At 50.7% G+C, this 23,752-nt stretch overlaps 10 non-coding genes across 10 annotated transcripts; all 10 read right to left on the reverse strand.

Moving 5' to 3' along the window:
* Positions 1–1,574: 1,574 nt before the first annotated feature.
* Positions 1,575–1,736, reverse strand: LOC124568102. The gene has a single exon (XR_006971147.1). It is a non-coding gene; the product is annotated as a U1 spliceosomal RNA (small nuclear RNA).
* Positions 1,737–3,889: 2,153 nt separating this feature from the next.
* On the reverse strand, positions 3,890–4,053 carry LOC124568095. Its single transcript, XR_006971140.1, has one exon. It is a non-coding gene; the product is annotated as a U1 spliceosomal RNA (small nuclear RNA).
* Positions 4,054–6,200: 2,147 nt separating this feature from the next.
* On the reverse strand, positions 6,201–6,364 carry LOC124568105. The gene has a single exon (XR_006971149.1). It is a non-coding gene; the product is annotated as a U1 spliceosomal RNA (small nuclear RNA).
* A 2,152-nt stretch (positions 6,365–8,516) lies between these two features.
* Positions 8,517–8,681, reverse strand: LOC124568097. The gene has a single exon (XR_006971142.1). It is a non-coding gene; the product is annotated as a U1 spliceosomal RNA (small nuclear RNA).
* Positions 8,682–10,832: 2,151 nt separating this feature from the next.
* Positions 10,833–10,996, reverse strand: LOC124568104. Its single transcript, XR_006971148.1, has one exon. It is a non-coding gene; the product is annotated as a U1 spliceosomal RNA (small nuclear RNA).
* A 2,151-nt stretch (positions 10,997–13,147) lies between these two features.
* Positions 13,148–13,311, reverse strand: LOC124568108. The gene has a single exon (XR_006971152.1). It is a non-coding gene; the product is annotated as a U1 spliceosomal RNA (small nuclear RNA).
* A 2,151-nt stretch (positions 13,312–15,462) lies between these two features.
* Positions 15,463–15,626, reverse strand: LOC124568096. Its single transcript, XR_006971141.1, has one exon. It is a non-coding gene; the product is annotated as a U1 spliceosomal RNA (small nuclear RNA).
* Positions 15,627–17,785: 2,159 nt separating this feature from the next.
* LOC124568098 lies at positions 17,786–17,948 on the reverse strand. The gene has a single exon (XR_006971143.1). It is a non-coding gene; the product is annotated as a U1 spliceosomal RNA (small nuclear RNA).
* A 2,150-nt stretch (positions 17,949–20,098) lies between these two features.
* On the reverse strand, positions 20,099–20,262 carry LOC124568106. The gene has a single exon (XR_006971150.1). It is a non-coding gene; the product is annotated as a U1 spliceosomal RNA (small nuclear RNA).
* Positions 20,263–22,417: 2,155 nt separating this feature from the next.
* On the reverse strand, positions 22,418–22,581 carry LOC124568107. The gene has a single exon (XR_006971151.1). It is a non-coding gene; the product is annotated as a U1 spliceosomal RNA (small nuclear RNA).
* Between the last annotated feature and the right edge of the window lie 1,171 nt (positions 22,582–23,752).

A 23,752-nucleotide genomic window follows, 5' to 3' on the forward strand; every position in this document is an offset into this window, starting at 1 on the left:
GACGCCGAGCAACAGAAGACACTTGAAAGGTAACACTTCTTTTTGCTTCTCCTTCCGAGTAGGACGTGGAAAGCTCGATCGAATATTTGTGCAAATTTTCATTCGGAATATGGACATATTTTCTTCGCGCATAAGAGAGAAAAATAAAGTTTCATTCATGACAACATTTCAGCTGTGTCGGGTTGATTTCGAAGATGCAGATTAATTGTGCGGTATTTGGTAAACGACTGATACCTTGTAGCAATCTTTGCTTAGACGTGGATTAGGTAAAGATAAAACTAAATTGCTTTTTGTTTGTAAACACAACACGTCAGGTGTGTAACAAAGCGATGGGAAACAAGGAAGTCTCTTTTCTGTGAATGTAGTGATGCAACAACGAATTCACTGAGGGCTACCCCGTTTCTGCAATTAGTAATTTATTGAAACTGCCGCTATTACGCGTCTGTCAACGTAGAACTGTGTGTGTTACAGAAGGCACTGTTCGGATATTTTGTCAGTGAGTAGGGAGAAATTGTGTTTTTAATTACACTTGTTACAGAGAGAGAGAGAGAGAGAGAGAGAAAAGAAGAGTTTTATGTTATTTCCATTCCATTCGAAACCTATCTGTTCTCACTCCAAGGGCGCCCATACGACAGACAGTTTTGTACAGGGGGTGGGGGACGGCTGAATCTGGAGGTATGGTGTACTTTTAATATTTTGGAAGACGAATAGCGAGCTTGTAAAGTGGCCATAAACAGATTTGAAGTTCCGAACCTGTTAAAGACGTGTGTAATACAGACCTTTTGACTCGATTTCTTGCAAGAAAAACACCTGATAACATTGCGTTTTCTACTTTCCCTGAGAGCCCCGAGTACAGGCGAAACACAACACCTGCGACGACAAGACATTCCTTACAGTAAGTAAACGCTCACTGTCGTGGCCTAATAAACAGCCTACAGCGGTTCTCGTCCCATCACCGAATTTAAGCAACGCTGGCCCTCGTTGTCAGTGTGGCCGCCTGGGAGCACAAGTGGCTGTTGCCTAGAATTTCTCTTCCCCGTTTTCGGTACAGTTGGCCACGTCATTTCACATCCCCCGCAAGCTCCTCAAGTGCCGCAAGTCTGCAAGTCTTGGGACGCTACGCTAGACGCTTGCTTCCGGCCCCCTCATGTACCTGGCCACAGACGACAAAGCGTTCGGCTGGGCGACGCCTCGGTGTACGCCGGCTCGCGCCACCGCGGTCGCCGTGCGTGCAGGGAATGTCGCGCCGTCCAATTGCGTTTGGCGCGCATTCCCCTGATGGACAGAGAAAGCCAAAAGTCGCCGTTCGGCCATTAATGTGGATGTCGTACCAGAGTTAGACCGCTTGTGCCATCTCGCGGCTGCCGCTACTACTACTGGTGCGCGTCCCCCGCGCTTATCGAACAGACAGTGTGCTCTGGCTCTGGGTTTGACGCCAGGTCGACGCAGACGTGTGGTACGCGCGTGCTGCTGCGTTTGGCAGTCCCTTGCGGAACACGTTGCTGGCCGAATGCTCAGACGCACTAGTTACCGACTGCTACCACAGAATACTGTGTTTGCAATTGAAATAGACACCGGGGACAGCGCGAACGCAAGTCCCGACTACCAAAAATTATGCGCCCGAGTTACTCACATTTGGAGTAATCGCGGGGGTCAGCTCGACCGAAGTGCAATGGAAGAGCCTCACCCGAGGAACCGCCTTCATGATCACGGTATCCCCTACGCCAGGTAAGTATGATTTCGTCGCGCCACAGGCGAGAATTTGTAGTGCCTCGCGCTATCGAGATGTAACGAGAGCTCCTGACGTTTCCGCAATCGGCGAACAGAATGGTGGCCGTCCATGTACCTGTCTCCTTACAAGAGAGCTATTGGCTGTCGAGTTAGATGGCAGACAGTCGCAACAACGCTCCTCTGCCGAGAAAAACGATGCATTTTGTGCGAGCAGCACCATACGGCTCGCGGCGCCGGCCGCTGCTGGGGTTAATTTACCGTTCCGTCCGGAAGATGGCGGGCCAAGTCCGGGTTGCCGCCTCCGGGCCCTCCTCTCCGTCTCCAACGAGCCCTCTTCCTCGGCTGTTGAAACCGCGAATGCGATCTGCGGAATGAGTGCTTTTTGCAGCCACAATGCAAGCCACACTTTATACTTTCGCTCCTTCCAGGAGAGCCCTTAGTGCTAGCAAATACGGCAGCATTGTCACGCGCGGTCGACTGTCGCCGAGCAACTGAAGGACCACAGCTCGTGAGTGTTGTGCGCGACGAACAAACAGGACGTCAGTGAACTCCAAGAACGAACATCAGCCAGCACGTTCGACATTCGACGCCGAGCAACAGAAGACACTTGAAAGGTAACACTTCTTTTTGCTTCTCCTTCCGAGTAGGACGTGGAAAGCTCGATCGAATATTTGTGCAAATTTTCATTCGGAATATGGACATATTTTCTTCGCGCATAAGAGAGAAAAATAAAGTTTCATTCATGACAACATTTCAGCTGTGTCGGGTTGATTTCGAAGATGCAGATTAATTGTGCGGTATTTGGTAAACGACTGATACCTTGTAGCAATCTTTGCTTAGACGTGGATTAGGTAAAGATAAAACTAAATTGCTTTTTGTTTGTAAACACAACACGTCAGGTGTGTAACAAAGCGATGGGAAACAAGGAAGTCTCTTTTCTGTGAATGTAGTGATGCAACAACGAATTCACTGAGGGCTACCCGTTTCTGCAATTAGTAATTTATTGAAACTGCCGCTATTACGCGTCTGTCAACGTAGAACTGTGTGTGTTACAGAAGGCACTGTTCGGATATTTTGTCAGTGAGTAGGGAGAAATTGTGTTTTTAATTACACTTGTTACAGAGAGAGAGAGAGAGAGAGAGAGAAAAGAAGAGTTTTATTGTTATTTCCATTCCATTCGAAACCTATCTGTTCTCACTCCAAGGGCGCCCATACGACAGACAGTTTTGTACAGGGGGTGGGGGACGGCTGAATCTGGAGGTATGGTGTACTTTTAATATTTTGGAAGACGAATAGCGAGCTTGTAAAGTGGCCATAAACAGATTTGAAGTTCCGAACCTGTTAAAGACGTGTGTAATACAGACCTTTTGACTCGATTTCTTGCAAGAAAAACACCTGATAACATTGCGTTTTCTACTTTCCCTGAGAGCCCCGAGTACAGGCGAAACACAACACCTGCGACGACAAGACATTCCTTACAGTAAGTAAACGCTCACTGTCGTGGCCTAATAAACAGCCTACAGCGGTTCTCGTCCCATCACCGAATTTAAGCAACGCTGGCCCTCGTTGTCAGTGTGGCCGCCTGGGAGCACAAGTGGCTGTTGCCTAGAATTTCTCTTCCCCGTTTTCGGTACAGTTGGCCACGTCATTTCACATCCCCGCAAGCTCCTCAAGTGCCGCAAGTCTGCAAGTCTTGGGACGCTACGCTAGACGCTTGCTTCCGGCCCCCTCATGTACCTGGCCACAGACGACAAAGCGTTCGGCTGGGCGACGCCTCGGTGTACGCCGGCTCGCGCCACCGCGGTCGCCGTGCGTGCAGGGAATGTCGCGCCGTCCAATTGCGTTTGGGCGCGCATTCCCCTGATGGACAGAGAAAGCCAAAAGTCGCCGTTCGGCCATTAATGTGGATGTCGTACCAGAGTTAGACCGCTTGTGCCATCTCGCGGCTGCCGCTACTACTACTGGTGCGCGTCCCCCGCGCTTATCGAACAGACAGTGTGCTCTGGCTCTGGGTTTGACGCCAGGTCGACGCAGACGTGTGGTACGCGCGTGCTGCTGCGTTTGGCAGTCCCTTGCGGAACACGTTGCTGGCCGAATGCTCAGACGCACTAGTTACCGACTGCTACCACAGAATACTGTGTTTGCAATTGAAATAGACACCGGGACAGCGCGAACGCAAGTCCCGACTACCAAAAATTATGCGCCCGAGTTACTCACATTTGGAGTAATCGCGGGGGTCAGCTCGACCGAAGTGCAATGGAAGAGCCTCACCCCGGAGGAACCGCCTTCATGATCACGGTATCCCCTACGCCAGGTAAGTATGATTTCGTCGCGCCACAGGCGAGAATTTGTAGTGCCTCGCGCTATCGAGATGTAACGAGAGCTCCTGACGTTTCCGCAATCGGCGAACAGAATGGTGGCCGTCCATGTACCTGTCTCCTTACAAGAGAGCTATTGGCTGTCGAGTTAGATGGCAGACAGTCGCAACAACGCTCCTCTGCCGAGAAAAACGATGCATTTTGTGCGAGCAGCACCATACGGCTCGCGGCGCCGGCCGCTGCTGGGGTTAATTTACCGTTCCGTCCGGAAGATGGCGGCCAAGTCCGGGTTGCCGCCTCCGGGCCCTCCTCTCCGTCTCCAACGAGCCCTCTTCCTCGGCTGTTGAAACCGCGAATGCGATCTGCGGAATGAGTGCTTTTTGCAGCCACAATGCAAGCCACACTTTATACTTTCGCTCCTTCCAGGAGAGCCCTTAGTGCTAGCAAATACGGCAGCATTGTCACGCGCGGTCGACTGTCGCCGAGCAACTGAAGGACCACAGCTCGTGAGTGTTGTGCGCGACGAACAAACAGGACGTCAGTGAACTCCAAGAACGAACATCAGCCAGCACGTTCGACATTCGACGCCGAGCAACAGAAGACACTTGAAAGGTAACACTTCTTTTTGCTTCTCCTTCCGAGTAGGACGTGGAAAGCTCGATCGAATATTTGTGCAAATTTTCATTCGGAATATGGACATATTTTCTTCGCGCATAAGAGAGAAAAATAAAGTTTCATTCATGACAACATTCAGCTGTGTCGGGTTGATTTCGAAGATGCAGATTAATTGTGCGGTATTTGGTAAACGACTGATACCTTGTAGCAATCTTTGCTTAGACGTGGATTAGGTAAAGATAAAACTAAATTGCTTTTTGTTTGTAAACACAACACGTCAGGTGTGTAACAAAGCGATGGGAAACAAGGAAGTCTCTTTTCTGTGAATGTAGTGATGCAACAACGAATTCACTGAGGGCTACCCGTTTCTGCAATTAGTAATTTATTGAAACTGCCGCTATTACGCGTCTGTCAACGTAGAACTGTGTGTGTTACAGAAGGCACTGTTCGGATATTTTGTCAGTGAGTAGGGAGAAATTGTGTTTTTAATTACACTTGTTACAGAGAGAGAGAGAGAGAGAGAGAGAAAAGAAGAGTTTTATGTTATTTCCATTCCATTCGAAACCTATCTGTTCTCACTCCAAGGGCGCCCATACGACAGACAGTTTTGTACAGGGGGTGGGGGACGGCTGAATCTGGAGGTATGGTGTACTTTTAATATTTTGGAAGACGAATAGCGAGCTTGTAAAGTGGCCATAAACAGATTTGAAGTTCCGAACCTGTTAAAGACGTGTGTAATACAGACCTTTTGACTCGATTTCTTGCAAGAAAAACACCTGATAACATTGCGTTTTCTACTTTCCCTGAGAGCCCCGAGTACAGGCGAAACACAACACCTGCGACGACAAGACATCCTTACAGTAAGTAAACGCTCACTGTCGTGGCCTAATAAACAGCCTACAGCGGTTCTCGTCCCATCACCGAATTTAAGCAACGCTGGCCCTCGTTGTCAGTGTGGCCGCCTGGGAGCACAAGTGGCTGTTGCCTAGAATTTCTCTTCCCCGTTTTCGGTACAGTTGGCCACGTCATTTCACATCCCCGCAAGCTCCTCAAGTGCCGCAAGTCTGCAAGTCTTGGGACGCTACGCTAGACGCTTGCTTCCGGCCCCCTCATGTACCTGGCCACAGACGACAAAGCGTTCGGCTGGGCGACGCCTCGGTGTACGCCGGCTCGCGCCACCGCGGTCGCCGTGCGTGCAGGGAATGTCGCGCCGTCCAATTGCGTTTGGCGCGCATTCCCCTGATGGACAGAGAAAGCCAAAAGTCGCCGTTCGGCCATTAATGTGGATGTCGTACAGAGTTAGACCGCTTGTGCCATCTCGCGGCTGCCGCTACTACTACTGGTGCGCGTCCCCCGCGCTTATCGAACAGACAGTGTGCTCTGGCTCTGGGTTTGACGCCAGGTCGACGCAGACGTGTGGTACGCGCGTGCTGCTGCGTTTGGCAGTCCCTTGCGGAACACGTTGCTGGCCGAATGCTCAGACGCACTAGTTACCGACTGCTACCACAGAATACTGTGTTTGCAATTGAAATAGACACCGGGACAGCGCGAACGCAAGTCCCGACTACCAAAAATTATGCGCCCGAGTTACTCACATTTGGAGTAATCGCGGGGGTCAGCTCGACCGAAGTGCAATGGAAGAGCCTCACCCCGGAGGAACCGCCTTCATGATCACGGTATCCCCTACGCCAGGTAAGTATGATTTCGTCGCGCCACAGGCGAGAATTTGTAGTGCCTCGCGCTATCGAGATGTAACGAGAGCTCCTGACGTTTCCGCAATCGGCGAACAGAATGGTGGCCGTCCATGTACCTGTCTCCTTACAAGAGAGCTATTGGCTGTCGAGGTTAGATGGCAGACAGTCGCAACAACGCTCCTCTGCCGAGAAAAACGATGCATTTTGTGCGAGCAGCACCATACGGCTCGCGGCGCCGGCCGCTGCTGGGGTTAATTTACCGTTCCGTCCGGAAGATGGCGGGCCAAGTCCGGGTTGCCGCCTCCGGGCCCTCCTCTCCGTCTCCAACGAGCCCTCTTCCTCGGCTGTTGAAACCGCGAATGCGATCTGCGGAATGAGTGCTTTTTGCAGCCACAATGCAAGCCACACTTTATACTTTCGCTCCTTCCAGGAGAGCCCTTAGTGCTAGCAAATACGGCAGCATTGTCACGCGCGGTCGACTGTCGCCGAGCAACTGAAGGACCACAGCTCGTGAGTGTTGTGCGCGACGAACAAACAGGACGTCAGTGAACTCCAAGAACGAACATCAGCCAGCACGTTCGACATTCGACGCCGAGCAACAGAAGACACTTGAAAGGTAACACTTCTTTTTGCTTCTCCTTCCGAGTAGGAGCTGGAAAGCTCGATCGAATATTTGTGCAAATTTTCATTCGGAATATGGACATATTTTCTTCGCGCATAAGAGAGAAAAATAAAGTTTCATTCATGACAACATTTCAGCTGTGTCGGGTTGATTTCGAAGATGCAGATTAATTGTGCGGTATTTGGTAAACGACTGATACCTTGTAGCAATCTTTGCTTAGACGTGGATTAGGTAAAGATAAAACTAAATTGCTTTTTGTTTGTAAACACAACGACGTCAGGTGTGTAACAAAGCGATGGGAAACAAGGAAGTCTCTTTTCTGTGAATGTAGTGATGCAACAACGAATTCACTGAGGGCTACCCGTTTCTGCAATTAGTAATTTATTGAAACTGCCGCTATTACGCGTCTGTCAACGTAGAACTGTGTGTGTTACAGAAGGCACTGTTCGGATATTTTGTCAGTGAGTAGGGAGAAATTGTGTTTTTAATTACACTTGTTACAGAGAGAGAGAGAGAGAGAGAGAGAAAAGAAGAGTTTTATGTTATTTCCATTCCATTCGAAACCTATCTGTTCTCACTCCAAGGGCGCCCATACGACAGACAGTTTTGTACAGGGGGTGGGGGACGGCTGAATCTGGAGGTATGGTGTACTTTTAATATTTTGGAAGACGAATAGCGAGCTTGTAAAGTGGCCATAAACAGATTTGAAGTTCCGAACCTGTTAAAGACGTGTGTAATACAGACCTTTTGACTCGATTTCTTGCAAGAAAAACACCTGATAACATTGCGTTTTCTACTTTCCCTGAGAGCCCCGAGTACAGGCGAAACACAACACCTGCGACGACAAGACATTCCTTACAGTAAGTAAACGCTCACTGTCGTGGCCTAATAAACAGCCTACAGCGGTTCTCGTCCCATCACCGAATTTAAGCAACGCTGGCCCTCGTTGTCAGTGTGGCCGCCTGGGAGCACAAGTGGCTGTTGCCTAGAATTTCTCTTCCCCGTTTTCGGTACAGTTGGCCACGTCATTTCACATCCCCGCAAGCTCCTCAAGTGCCGCAAGTCTGCAAGTCTTGGGACGCTACGCTAGACGCTTGCTTCCGGCCCCCTCATGTACCTGGCCACAGACGACAAAGCGTTCGGCTGGGCGACGCCTCGGTGTACGCGGCTCGCGCCACCGCGGTCGCCGTGCGTGCAGGGAATGTCGCGCCGTCCAATTGCGTTTGGCGCGCATTCCCTGATGGACAGAGAAAGCCAAAAGTCGCCGTTCGGCCATTAATGTGGATGTCGTACCAGAGTTAGACCGCTTGTGGCCATCTCGCGGCTGCCGCTACTACTACTGGTGCGCGTCCCCCGCGCTTATCGAACAGACAGTGTGCTCTGGCTCTGGGTTTGACGCCAGGTCGACGCAGACGTGTGGTACGCGCGTGCTGCTGCGTTTGGCAGTCCCTTGCGGAACACGTTGCTGGCCGAATGCTCAGACGCACTAGTTACCGACTGCTACCACAGAATACTGTGTTTGCAATTGAAATAGACACCGGGACAGCGCGAACGCAAGTCCCGACTACCAAAAATTATGCGCCCGAGGTTACTCACATTTGGAGTAATCGCGGGGGTCGGCTCGACCGAAGTGCAATGGAAGAGCCTCACCCCGGAGGAACCGCCTTCATGATCACGGTATCCCCTACGCCAGGTAAGTATGATTTCGTCGCGCCACAGGCGAGAATTTGTAGTGCCTCGCGCTATCGAGATGTAACGAGAGCTCCTGACGTTTCCGCAATCGGCGAACAGAATGGTGGCCGTCCATGTACCTGTCTCCTTACAAGAGAGCTATTGGCTGTCGAGTTAGATGGCAGACAGTCGCAACAACGCTCCTCTGCCGAGAAAAACGATGCATTTTGTGCGAGCAGCACCATACGGCTCGCGGCGCCGGCCGCTGCTGGGGTTAATTTACCGTTCCGTCCGGAAGATGGCGGGCCAAGTCCGGGTTGCCGCCTCCGGGCCCTCCTCTCCGTCTCCAACGAGCCCTCTTCCTCGGCTGTTGAAACCGCGAATGCGATCTGCGGAATGAGTGCTTTTTGCAGCCACAATGCAAGCCACACTTTATACTTTCGCTCCTTCCAGGAGAGCCCTTAGTGCTAGCAAATACGGCAGCATTGTCACGCGCGGTCGACTGTCGCCGAGCAACTGAAGGACCACAGCTCGTGAGTGTTGTGCGCGACGAACAAACAGGACGTCAGTGAACTCCAAGAACGAACATCAGCCAGCACGTTCGACATTCGACGCCGAGCAACAGAAGACACTTGAAAGGTAACACTTCTTTTTGCTTCTCCTTCCGAGTAGGACGTGGAAAGCTCGATCGAATATTTGTGCAAATTTTCATTCGGAATATGGACATATTTTCTTCGCGCATAAGAGAGAAAAATAAAGTTTCATTCATGACAACATTTCAGCTGTGTCGGGTTGATTTCGAAGATGCAGATTAATTGTGCGGTATTTGGTAAACGACTGATACCTTGTAGCAATCTTTGCTTAGACGTGGATTAGGTAAAGATAAAACTAAATTGCTTTTTGTTTGTAAACACAACACGTCAGGTGTGTAACAAAGCGATGGGAAACAAGGAAGTCTCTTTTCTGTGAATGTAGTGATGCAACAACGAATTCACTGAGGGCTACCCGTTTCTGCAATTAGTAATTTATTGAAACTGCCGCTATTACGCGTCTGTCAACGTAGAACTGTGTGTGTTACAGAAGGCACTGTTCGGATATTTTGTCAGTGAGTAGGGAGAAATTGTGTTTTTAATTACACTTGTTACAGAGAGAGAGAGAGAGAGAGAGAGAAAAGAAGAGTTTTATGTTATTTCCATTCCATTCGAAACCTATCTGTTCTCACTCCAAGGGCCGCCCATACGACAGACAGTTTTGTACAGGGGGTGGGGGACGGCTGAATCTGGAGGTATGGTGTACTTTTATATTTTGGAAGACGAATAGCGAGCTTGTAAAGTGGCCATAAACAGATTTGAAGTTCCGAACCTGTTAAAGACGTGTGTAATACAGACCTTTTGACTCGATTTCTTGCAAGAAAAACACCTGATAACATTGCGTTTTCTACTTTCCCTGAGAGCCCCGAGTACAGGCGAAACACAACACCTGCGACGACAAGACATTCCTTACAGTAAGTAAACGCTCACTGTCGTGGCCTAATAAACAGCCTACAGCGGTTCTCGTCCCATCACCGAATTTAAGCAACGCTGGCCCTCGTTGTCAGTGTGGCCGCCTGGGAGCACAAGTGGCTGTTGCCTAGAATTTCTCTTCCCCGTTTTCGGTACAGTTGGCCACGTCATTTCACATCCCCGCAAGCTCCTCAAGTGCCGCAAGTCTGCAAGTCTTGGGACGCTACGCTAGACGCTTGCTTCCGGCCCCCTCATGTACCTGGCCACAGACGACAAAGCGTTCGGCTGGGCGACGCCTCGGTGTACGCCGGCTCGCGCCACCGCGGTCGCCGTGCGTGCAGGGAATGTCGCGCCGTCCAATTGCGTTTGGCGCGCATTCCCCTGATGGACAGAGAAAGCCAAAAGTCGCCGTTCGGCCATTAATGTGGATGTCGTACCAGAGTTAGACCGCTTGTGCCATCTCGCGGCTGCCGCTACTACTACTGGTGCGCGTCCCCCGCGCTTATCGAACAGACAGTGTGCTCTGGCTCTGGGTTTGACGCCAGGTCGACGCAGACGTGTGGTACGCGCGTGCTGCTGCGTTTGGCAGTCCCTTGCGGAACACGTTGCTGGCCGAATGCTCAGACGCACTAGTTACCGACTGCTACCACAGAATACTGTGTTTGCAATTGAAATAGACACCGGGACAGCGCGACGCAAGTCCCGACTACCAAAAATTATGCGCCCGAGTTACTCACATTTGGAGTAATCGCGGGGGGTCGGCTCGACCGAAGTGCAATGGAAGAGCCTCACCCCGGAGGAACCGCCTTCATGATCACGGTATCCCCTACGCCAGGTAAGTATGATTTCGTCGCGCCACAGGCGAGAATTTGTAGTGCCTCGCGCTATCGAGATGTAACGAGAGCTCCTGACGTTTCCGCAATCGGCGAACAGAATGGTGGCCGTCCATGTACCTGTCTCCTTACAAGAGAGCTATTGGCTGTCGAGTTAGATGGCAGACAGTCGCAACAACGCTCCTCTGCCGAGAAAAACGATGCATTTTGTGCGAGCAGCACCATACGGCTCGCGGCGCCGGCCGCTGCTGGGGTTAATTTACCGTTCCGTCCGGAAGATGGCGGGCCAAGTCCGGGTTGCCGCCTCCGGGCCCTCCTCTCCGTCTCCAACGAGCCCTCTTCCTCGGCTGTTGAAACCGCGAATGCGATCTGCGGAATGAGTGCTTTTTGCAGCCACAATGCAAGCCACACTTTATACTTTCGCTCCTTCCAGGAGAGCCCTTAGTGCTAGCAAATACGGCAGCATTGTCACGCGCGGTCGACTGTCGCCGAGCAACTGAAGGACCACAGCTCGTGAGTGTTGTGCGCGACGAACAAACAGGACGTCAGTGAACTCCAAGAACGAACATCAGCCAGCACGTTCGACATTCGACGCCGAGCAACAGAAGACACTTGAAAGGTAACACTTCTTTTTGCTTCTCCTTCCGAGTAGGACGTGGAAAGCTCGATCGAATATTTGTGCAAATTTTCATTCGGAATATGGACATATTTTCTTCGCGCATAAGAGAGAAAAATAAAGTTTCATTCATGACAACATTTCAGCTGTGTCGGGTTGATTTCGAAGATGCAGATTAATTGTGCGGTATTTGGTAAACGACTGATACCTTGTAGCAATCTTTGCTTAGACGTGGATTAGGTAAAGATAAAACTAAATTGCTTTTTGTTTGTAAACACAACACGTCAGGTGTGTAACAAAGCGATGGGAAACAAGGAAGTCTCTTTTCTGTGAATGTAGTGATGCAACAACGAATTCACTGAGGGCTACCCGCTTTCTGCAATTAGTAATTTATTGAAACTGCCGCTATTACGCGTCTGTCAACGTAGAACTGTGTGTGTTACAGAAGGCACTGTTCGGATATTTTGTCAGTGAGTAGGGAGAAATTGTGTTTTTAATTACACTTGTTACAGAGAGAGAGAGAGAGAGAGAAGAAAAGAAGAGTTTTATGTTATTTCCATTCCATTCGAAACCTATCTGTTCTCACTCCAAGGGCGCCCATACGACAGACAGTTTTGTACAGGGGGTGGGGGACGGCTGAATCTGGAGGTATGGTGTACTTTTAATATTTTGGAAGACGAATAGCGAGCTTGTAAAGTGGCCATAAACAGATTTGAAGTTCCGAACCTGTTAAAGACGTGTGTAATACAGACCTTTTGACTCGATTTCTTGCAAGAAAAACACCTGATAACATTGCGTTTTCTACTTTCCCTGAGAGCCCCGAGTACAGGCGAAACACAACACCTGCGACGACAAGACATTCCTTACAGTAAGTAAACGCTCACTGTCGTGGCCTAATAAACAGCCTACAGCGGTTCTCGTCCCATCACCGAATTTAAGCAACGCTGGCCCTCGTTGTCAGTGTGGCCGCCTGGGAGCACAAGTGGCTGTTGCCTAGAATTTCTCTTCCCCGTTTTCGGTACAGTTGGCCACGTCATTTCACATCCCCGCAAGCTCCTCAAGTGCCGCAAGTCTGCAAGTCTTGGGACGCTACGCTAGACGCTTGCTTCCGGCCCCCTCATGTACCTGGCCACAGACGACAAAGCGTTCGGCTGGGCGACGCCTCGGTGTACGCCGGCTCGCGCCACCGCGGTCGCCGTGCGTGCAGGGAATGTCGCGCCGTCCAATTGCGTTTGGCGCGCATTCCCCTGATGGACAGAGAAAGCCAAAAGTCGCCGTTCGGCCATTAATGTGGATGTCGTACCAGAGTTAGACCGCTTGTGCCATCTCGCGGCTGCCGCTACTACTACTGGTGCGCGTCCCCCGCGCTTATCGAACAGACAGTGTGCTCTGGCTCTGGGTTTGACGCCAGGTCGACGCAGACGTGTGGTACGCGCGTGCTGCTGCGTTTGGCAGTCCCTTGCGGAACACGTTGCTGGCCGAATGCTCAGACGCACTAGTTACCGACTGCTACCACAGAATACTGTGTTTGCAATTGAAATAGACACCGGGACAGCGCGAACGCAAGTCCCGACTACCAAAAATTATGCGCCCGAGTTACTCACATTTGGAGTAATCGCGGGGGTCGGCTCGACCGAAGTGCAATGGAAGAGCCTCACCCCGGAGGAACCGCCTTCATGATCACGGTATCCCCTACGCCAGGTAAGTATGATTTCGTCGCGCCACAGGCGAGAATTTGTAGTGCCTCGCGCTATCGAGATGTAACGAGAGCTCCTGACGTTTCCGCAATCGGCGAACAGAATGGTGGCCGTCCATGTACCTGTCTCCTTACAAGAGAGCTATTGGCTGTCGAGTTAGATGGCAGACAGTCGCAACAACGCTCCTCTGCCGAGAAAAACGATGCATTTTGTGCGAGCAGCACCATACGGCTCGCGGCGCCGGCCGCTGCTGGGGTTAATTTACCGTTCCGTCCGGAAGATGGCGGGCCAAGTCCGGGTTGCCGCCTCCGGGCCCTCCTCTCCGTCTCCAACGAGCCCTCTTCCTCGGCTGTTGAAACCGCGAATGCGATCTGCGGAATGAGTGCTTTTTGCAGCCACAATGCAAGCCACACTTTATACTTTCGCTCCTTCCAGGAGAGCCCTTAGTGCTAGCAAATACGGCAGCATTGTCACGCGCGGTCGACTGTCGCCGAGCAACTGAAGGACCACAGCTCGTGAGTGTTGTGCGCGACGAACAAACAGGACGTCAGTGAACTCCAAGAACGAACATCAGCCAGCACGTTCGACATTCGACGCCGAGCAACAGAAGACACTTGAAAGGTAACACTTCTTTTTGCTTCTCCTTCCGAGTAGGACGTGGAAAGCTCGATCGAATATTTGTGCAAATTTTCATTCGGAATATGGACATATTTTCTTCGCGCATAAGAGAGAAAAATAAAGTTTCATTCATGACAACATTTCAGCTGTGTCGGGTTGATTTCGAAGATGCAGATTAATTGTGCGGTATTTGGTAAACGACTGATACCTTGTAGCAATCTTTGCTTAGACGTGGATTAGGTAAAGATAAAACTAAATTGCTTTTTGTTTGTAAACACAACACGTCAGGTGTGTAACAAAGCGATGGGAAACAAGGAAGTCTCTTTTCTGTGAATGTAGTGATGCAACAACGAATTCACTGAGGGCTACCCGTTTCTGCAATTAGTAATTTATTGAAACTGCCGCTATTACGCGTCTGTCAACGTAGAACTGTGTGTGTTACAGAAGGCACTGTTCGGATATTTTGTCAGTGAGTAGGGAGAAATTGTGTTTTTAATTACACTTGTTACAGAGAGAGAGAGAGAGAGAGAGAGAAAAGAAGAGTTTTATGTTATTTCCATTCCATTCGAAACCTATCTGTTCTCACTCCAAGGGCGCCCATACGACAGACAGTTTTGTACAGGGGGTGGGGGACGGCTGAATCTGGAGGTATGGTGTACTTTTAATATTTTGGAAGACGAATAGCGAGCTTGTAAAGTGGCCATAAACAGATTTGAAGTTCCGAACCTGTTAAAGACGTGTGTAATACAGACCTTTTGACTCGATTTCTTGCAAGAAAAACACCTGATAACATTGCGTTTTCTACTTTCCCTGAGAGCCCCGAGTACAGGCGAAACACAACACCTGCGACGACAAGACATTCCTTACAGTAAGTAAACGCTCACTGTCGTGGCCTAATAAACAGCCTACAGCGGTTCTCGTCCCATCACCGAATTTAAGCAACGCTGGCCCTCGTTGTCAGTGTGGCCGCCTGGGAGCACAAGTGGCTGTTGCCTAGAATTTCTCTTCCCCGTTTTCGGTACAGTTGGCCACGTCATTTCACATCCCCGCAAGCTCCTCAAGTGCCGCAAGTCTGCAAGTCTTGGGACGCTACGCTAGACGCTTGCTTCCGGCCCCCTCATGTACCTGGCCACAGACGACAAAGCGTTCGGCTGGGCGACGCCTCGGTGTACGCCGGCTCGCGCCACCGCGGTCGCCGTGCGTGCAGGGAATGTCGCGCCGTCCAATTGCGTTTGGCGCGCATTCCCCTGATGGACAGAGAAAGCCAAAAGTCGCCGTTCGGCCATTAATGTGGATGTCGTACCAGAGTTAGACCGCTTGTGCCATCTCGCGGCTGCCGCTACTACTACTGGTGCGCGTCCCCCGCGCTTATCGAACAGACAGTGTGCTCTGGCTCTGGGTTTGACGCCAGGTCGACGCAGACGTGTGGTACGCGCGTGCTGCTGCGTTTGGCAGTCCCTTGCGGAACACGTTGCTGGCCGAATGCTCAGACGCACTAGTTACCGACTGCTACCACAGAATACTGTGTTTGCAATTGAAATAGACACCGGGACAGCGCGAACGCAAGTCCCGACTACCAAAAATTATGCGCCCGAGTTACTCACATTTGGAGTAATCGCGGGGGTCGGCTCGACCGAAGTGCAATGGAAGAGCCTCACCCCGGAGGAACCGCCTTCATGATCACGGTATCCCCTACGCCAGGTAAGTATGATTTCGTCGCGCCACAGGCGAGAATTTGTAGTGCCTCGCGCTATCGAGATGTAACGAGAGCTCCTGACGTTTCCGCAATCGGCGAACAGAATGGTGGCCGTCCATGTACCTGTCTCCTTACAAGAGAGCTATTGGCTGTCGAGTTAGATGGCAGACAGTCGCAACAACGCTCCTCTGCCGAGAAAAACGATGCATTTTGTGCGAGCAGCACCATACGGCTCGCGGCGCCGGCCGCTGCTGGGGTTAATTTACCGTTCCGTCCGGAAGATGGCGGGCCAAGTCCGGGTTGCCGCCTCCGGGCCCTCCTCTCCGTCTCCAACGAGCCCTCTTCCTCGGCTGTTGAAACCGCGAATGCGATCTGCGGAATGAGTGCTTTTTGCAGCCACAATGCAAGCCACACTTTATACTTTCGCTCCTTCCAGGAGAGCCCTTAGTGCTAGCAAATACGGCAGCATTGTCACGCGCGGTCGACTGTCGCCGAGCAACTGAAGGACCACAGCTCGTGAGTGTTGTGCGCGACGAACAAACAGGACGTCAGTGAACTCCAAGAACGAACATCAGCCAGCACGTTCGACATTCGACGCCGAGCAACAGAAGACACTTGAAAGGTAACACTTCTTTTTGCTTCTCCTTCCGAGTAGGACGTGGAAAGCTCGATCGAATATTTGTGCAAATTTTCATTCGGAATATGGACATATTTTCTTCGCGCATAAGAGAGAAAAATAAAGTTTCATTCATGACAACATTTCAGCTGTGTCGGGTTGATTTCGAAGATGCAGATTAATTGTGCGGTATTTGGTAAACGACTGATACCTTGTAGCAATCTTTGCTTAGACGTGGATTAGGTAAAGATAAAACTAAATTGCTTTTTGTTTGTAAACACAACACGTCAGGTGTGTAACAAAGCGATGGGAAACAAGGAAGTCTCTTTTCTGTGAATGTAGTGATGCAACAACGAATTCACTGAGGGCTACCCGTTTCTGCAATTAGTAATTTATTGAAACTGCCGCTATTACGCGTCTGTCAACGTAGAACTGTGTGTGTTACAGAAGGCACTGTTCGGATATTTTGTCAGTGAGTAGGGGAGAAATTGTGTTTTTAATTACACTTGTTACAGAGAGAGAGAGAGAGAGAGAGAGAAAAGAAGAGTTTTATGTTATTTCCATTCCATTCGAAACCTATCTGTTCTCACTCCAAGGGCGCCCATACGACAGACAGTTTTTGTACAGGGGGTGGGGGGACGGCTGAATCTGGAGGTATGGTGTACTTTTAATATTTTGGAAGACGAATAGCGAGCTTGTAAAGTGGCCATAAACAGATTTGAAGTTCCGAACCTGTTAAAGACGTGTGTAATACAGACCTTTTGACTCGATTTCTTGCAAGAAAAACACCTGATAACATTGCGTTTTCTACTTTCCCCTGAGAGCCCCGAGTACAGGCGAAAACACAACACCTGCGACGACAAGACCATTCCTTACAGTAAGTAAACGCTCACTGTCGTGGCCTAATAAACAGCCTACAGCGGTTCTCGTCCCCATCACCGAATTTAAGCAACGCTGGCCCCTCGTTGTCAGTGTGGCCGCCTGGGAGCACAAGTGGCTGTTGCCTAGAATTTCTCTTCCCCCGTTTTCGGTACAGTTGGCCACGTCATTTCACATCCCCGCAAGCTCCTCAAGTGCCGCAAGTCTGCAAGTCTTGGGACGCTACGCTAGACGCTTGCTTCCGGCCCCCTCATGTACCTGGCCACAGACGACAAAGCGTTCGGCTGGGCGACGCCTCGGTGTACGCCGGCTCGCGCCACCGCGGTCGCCGTGCGTGCAGGGAATGTCGCGCCGTCCAATTGCGTTTGGCGCGCATTCCCCTGATGGACAGAGAAAGCCAAAAGTCGCCGTTCGGCCATTAATGTGGATGTCGTACCAGAGTTAGACCGCTTGTGCCATCTCGCGGCTGCCGCTACTACTACTGGTGCGCGTCCCCCGCGCTTATCGAACAGACAGTGTGCTCTGGCTCTGGGTTTGACGCCAGGTCGACGCAGACGTGTGGTACGCGCGTGCTGCTGCGTTTGGCAGTCCCTTGCGGAACACGTGCTGGCCGAATGCTCAGACGCACTAGTTACCGACTGCTACCACAGAATACTGTGTTTGCAATTGAAATAGACACCGGGACAGCGCGAACGCAAGTCCCGACTACCAAAAATTATGCGCCCGAGTTACTCACATTTGGAGTAATCGCGGGGGTCGGCTCGACCGAAGTGCAATGGAAGAGCCTCACCCCGGAGAACCGCCTTCATGATCACGGTATCCCCTACGCCAGGTAAGTATGATTTCGTCGCGCACAGGCGAGAATTTGTAGTGCCTCGCGCTATCGAGATGTAACGAGAGCTCCTGACGTTTCCGCAATCGGCGAACAGAATGGTGGCCGTCCATGTACCTGTCTCCTTACAAGAGAGCTATTGGCTGTCGAGTTAGATGGCAGACAGTCGCAACAAACGCTCCTCTGCCGAGAAAAACGATGCATTTTGTGCGAGCAGCACCATACGGCTCGCGGCGCCGGCCGCTGCTGGGGGTTAATTTACCGTTCCGTCCGGAAGATGGCGGGCCAAGTCCGGGTTGCCGCCTCCGGGCCCTCCTCTCCGTCTCCAACGAGCCCTCTTCCTCGGCTGTTGAAACCGCGAATGCGATCTGCGGAATGAGTGCTTTTTGCAGCCACAATGCAAGCCACACTTTATACTTTCGCTCCTTCCAGGAGAGCCCTTAGTGCTAGCAAATACGGCAGCATTGTCACGCGCGGTCGACTGTCGCCGAGCAACTGAAGGACCACAGCTCGTGAGTGTTGTGCGCGACGAACAAACAGGACGTCAGTGAACTCCAAGAACGAACATCAGCCAGCACGTTCGACATTCGACGCCGAGCAACAGAAGACACTTGAAAGGTAACACTTCTTTTTGCTTCTCCTTCCGAGTAGGACGTGGAAAGCTCGATCGAATATTTGTGCAAATTTTCATTCGGAATATGGACATATTTTCTTCGCGCATAAGAGAGAAAAATAAAGTTTCATTCATGACAACATTTCAGTGTCGGGTTGATTTCGAAGATGCAGATTAATTGTGCGGTATTTGGTAAACGACTGATACCTTGTAGCAATCTTTGCTTAGACGTGGATTAGGTAAAGATAAAACTAAATTGCTTTTTGTTTGTAAACACAACACGTCAGGTGTGTAACAAAGCGATGGGAAACAAGGAAGTCTCTTTTCTGTGAATGTAGTGATGCAACAACGAATTCACTGAGGGCTACCCGTTTCTGCAATTAGTAATTTATTGAAACTGCCGCTATTACGCGTCTGTCAACGTAGAACTGTGTGTGTTACAGAAGGCACTGTTCGGATATTTTGTCAGTGAGTAGGGAGAAATTGTGTTTTTAATTACACTTGTTACAGAGAGAGAGAGAGAGAGAGAGAGAAAAGAAGAGTTTTATGTTATTTCCATTCCATTCGAAACCTATCTGTTCTCACTCCAAGGGCGCCCATACGACAGACAGTTTTGTACAGGGGGTGGGGGACGGCTGAATCTGGAGGTATGGTGTACTTTTAATATTTTGGAAGACGAATAGCGAGCTTGTAAAGTGGCCATAAACAGATTTGAAGTTCCGAACCTGTTAAAGACGTGTGTAATACAGACCTTTTTGACTCGATTTCTTGCAAGAAAAACAACCTGATAACATTGCGTTTTCTACTTTCCCTGAGAGCCCTCCGAGTACAGGCGAAACACAACACCTGCGACGACAAGACATTCCTTACAGTAAGTAAACGCTCACTGTCGTGGCCTAATAAACAGCCTACAGCGGTTCTCGTCCCATCACCGAATTTAAGCAACGCTGGCCCTCGTTGTCAGTGTGGCCGCCTGGGAGCACAAGTGGCTGTTGCCTAGAATTTCTCTTCCCCGTTTTCGGTACAGTTGGCCACGTCATTTCACATCCCCGCAAGCTCCTCAAGTGCCGCAAGTCTGCAAGTCTTGGGACGCTACGCTAGACGCTTGCTTCCGGCCCCCTCATGTACCTGGCCACAGACGACAAAGCGTTCGGCTGGGCGACGCCTCGGTGTACGCCGGCTCGCGCCACCGCGGTCGCCGTGCGTGCAGGGAATGAGTCCAATTGCGTTTGGCGCGCATTCCCCTGATGGACAGAGAAAGCCAAAAGTCGCCCGTTCGGCCATTAATGTGGATGTCGTACCAGAGTTAGACCGCTTGTGCCATCTCGCGGCTGCCGCTACTACTACTGGTGCGCGTCCCCCGCGCTTATCGAACAGACAGTGTGCTCTGGCTCTGGGTTTGACGCCAGGTCGACGCAGACGTGTGGGTACGCGCGTGCTGCTGCGTTTGGCAGTCCCTTGCGGAACACGTTGCTGGCCGAATGCTCAGACGCACTAGTTACCGACTGCTACCCACAGAATACTGTGTTTGCAATTGAAATAGACACCGGGACAGCGCGAACGCAAGTCCCGACTACCAAAAATTATGCGCCCGAGTTACTCACATTTGGAGTAATCGCGGGGGTCAGCTCGACCGAAGTGCAATGGAAGAGCCTCACCCCGGAGGAACCGCCTTCATGATCACGGTATCCCCTACGCCAGGTAAGTATGATTTCGTCGCGCCACAGGCGAGAATTTTGTAGTGCCTCGCGCTATCGAGATGTAACGAGAGCTCCTGACGTTTCCGCAATCGGCGAACAGAATGGTGGCCGTCCATGTACCTGTCTCCTTACAAGAGAGCTATTGGCTGTCGAGTTAGATGGCAGACAGTCGCAACAACGCTCCTCTGCCGAGAAAAACGATGCATTTTGTGCGAGCAGCACCATACGGCTCGCGGCGCCGGCCGCTGCTGGGGTTAATTTACCGTTCCGTCCGGAAGATGGCGGGCCAAGTCCGGGTTGCCGCCTCCGGGCCCTCCTCTCCGTCTCCAACGAGCCCTCTTCCTCGGCTGTTGAAACCCGCGAATGCGATCTGCGGAATGAGTGCTTTTTGCAGCCACAATGCAAGCCACACTTTATACTTTCGCTCCTTCCAGGAGAGCCCTTAGTGCTAGCAAATACGGCAGCATTGTCACGCGCGGTCGACTGTCGCCGAGCAACTGAAGGACCACAGCTCGTGAGTGTTGTGCGCGACGAACAAACAGGACGTCAGTGAACTCCAAGAACGAACATCAGCCAGCACGTTCGACATTCGACGCCGAGCAACAGAAGACACTTGAAAGGTAACACTTCTTTTTGCTTCTCCTTCCGAGTAGGACGTGGAAAGCTCGATCGAATATTTGTGCAAATTTTCATTCGGAATATGGACATATTTTCTTCGCGCATAAGAGAGAAAAATAAAGTTTCATTCATGACAACATTTCAGCTGTGTCGGGTTGATTTCGAAGATGCAGATTAATTGTGCGGTATTTGGTAAACGACTGATACCTTGTAGCAATCTTTGCTTAGACGTGGATTAGGTAAAGATAAAACTAAATTGCTTTTTGGTTTGTAAACACAACACGTCAGGTGTGTAACAAAGCGATGGGAAACAAGGAAGTCTCTTTTCTGTGAATGTAGTGATGCAACAACGAATTCACTGAGGGCTACCCGTTCTCTGCAATTAGTAATTTATTGAAACTGCCGCTATTACGCGTCTGTCAACGTAGAACTGTGTGTGTTACAGAAGGCACTGTTCGGATATTTTGTCAGTGAGTAGGGAGAAATTGTGTTTTTAATTACACTTGTTACAGAGAGAGAGAGAGAGAGAGAGAGAAAAGAAGAGTTTTATGTTATTTCCATTCCATTCGAACCTATCTGTTCTCACTCCAAGGGCGCCCATACGACAGACAGTTTTGTACAGGGGGTGGGGGACGGCTGAATCTGGAGGTATGGTGTACTTTTAATATTTTGGAAGACGAATAGCGAGCTTGTAAAGTGGCCATAAACAGATTTGAAGTTCCGAACCTGTTAAAGACGTGGGTAATACAGACCTTTTGACTCGATTTCTTGCAAGAAAAACACCTGATAACATTGCGTTTTCTACTTTCCCTGAGAGCCCCGAGTACAGGCGAAACACAACACCTGCGACGACAAGACATTCCTTACAGTAAGTAAACGCTCACTGTCGTGGCCTAATAAACAGCCTACAGCGGTTCTCGTCCCATCACCGAATTTAAGCAACGCTGGCCCTCGTTGTCAGTGTGGCCGCCTGGGAGCACAAGTGGCTGTTGCCTAGAATTTCTCTTCCCCGTTTTCGGTACAGTTGGCCACGTCATTTCACATCCCCCGCAAGCTCCTCAAGTGCCGCAAGTCTGCAAGTCTTGGGACGCTACGCTAGACGCTTGCTTCCGGCCCCCTCATGTACCTGGCCACAGACGACAAAGCGTTCGGCTGGGCGACGCCTCGGTGTACGCCGGCTCGCGCCACCGCGGTCGCCGTGCGTGCAGGGAATGTCGCGCCGTCCAATTGCGTTTGGCGCGCATTCCCCTGATGGACAGAGAAAGCCAAAAGTCGCCGTTTCGGCCATTAATGTGGATGTCGTACCAGAGTTAGACCGCTTGTGCCATCTCGCGGCTGCCGCTACTACTACTGGTGCGCGTCCCCCGCGCTTATCGAACAGACAGTGTGCTCTGGCTCTGGTTTGACGCCAGGTCGACGCAGACGTGTGGTACGCGCGTGCTGCTGCGTTTGGCAGTCCCTTGCGGAACACGTTGCTGGCCGAATGCTCAGACGCACTAGTTACCGACTGCTACCACAGAATACTGTGTTTGCAATTGAAATAGACACCGGGACAGCGCGAACGCAAGTCCCGACTACCAAAAATTATGCGCCCGAGTTACTCACATTTGGAGTAATCGCGGGGGTCAGCTCGACCGAAGTGCAATGGAAGAGCCTCACCCCGGAGGAACCGCCTTCATGATCACGGTATCCCCTACGCCAGGTAAGTATGATTTCGTCGCGCCACAGGCGAGAATTTGTAGTGCCTCGCGCTATCGAGATGTAACGAGAGCTCCTGACGTTTCCGCAATCGGCGAACAGAATGGTGGCCGTCCATGTACCTGTCTCCTTACAAGAGAGCTATTGGCTGTCGAGTTAGATGGCAGACAGTCGCAACAACGCTCCTCTGCCGAGAAAAACGATGCATTTTGTGCGAGCAGCACCATACGGCTCGCGGCGCCGGCCGCTGCTGGGGTTAATTTACCGTTCCGTCCGGAAGATGGCGGGCCAAGTCCGGGTTGCCGCCTCCGGGCCCTCCTCTCCGTCTCCAACGAGCCCTCTTCCTCGGCTGTTGAAACCGCGAATGCGATCTGCGGAATGAGTGCTTTTTGCAGCCACAATGCAAGCCACACTTTATACTTTCGCTCCTTCCAGGAGAGCCCTTAGTGCTAGCAAATACGGCAGCATTGTCACGCGCGGTCGACTGTCGCCGAGCAACTGAAGGACCACAGCTCGTGAGTGTTGTGCGCGACGAACAAACAGGACGTCAGTGAACTCCAAGAACGAACATCAGCCAGCACGTTCGACATTCGACGCCGAGCAACAGAAGACACTTGAAAGGTAACACTTCTTTTTGCTTCTCCTTCCGAGTAGGACGTGGAAAGCTCGATCGAATATTTGTGCAAATTTTCATTCGGAATATGGACATATTTTCTTCGCGCATAAGAGAGAAAAATAAAGTTTCATTCATGACAACATTTCAGCTGTGTCGGGTTGATTTCGAAGATGCAGATTAATTGTGCGGTATTTGGTAAACGACTGATACCTTGTAGCAATCTTTGCTTAGACGTGGATTAGGTAAAGATAAAACTAAATTGCTTTTTGTTTGTAAACACAACACGTCAGGTGTGTAAACAAAGCGATGGGAAACAAGGAAGTCTCTTTTCTGTGAATGTAGTGATGCAACAACGAATTCACTGAGGGCTACCCGTTTCTGCAATTAGTAATTTATTGAAACTGCCGCTATTACGCGTCTGTCAACGTAGAACTGTGTGTGTTACAGAAGGCACTGTTCGGATATTTTGTCAGTGAGTAGGGAGAAATTGTGTTTTTAATTACACTTGTTACAGAGAGAGAGAGAGAGAGAGAGAGAAAAGAAGAGTTTTATGTTATTTCCATTCCA

The sequence above is a fragment of the Schistocerca americana genome, unplaced genomic scaffold (genome assembly GCF_021461395.2).
Source record: "Schistocerca americana isolate TAMUIC-IGC-003095 unplaced genomic scaffold, iqSchAmer2.1 HiC_scaffold_1444, whole genome shotgun sequence".
NCBI lineage: Eukaryota > Metazoa > Arthropoda > Insecta > Orthoptera > Acrididae > Schistocerca > Schistocerca americana.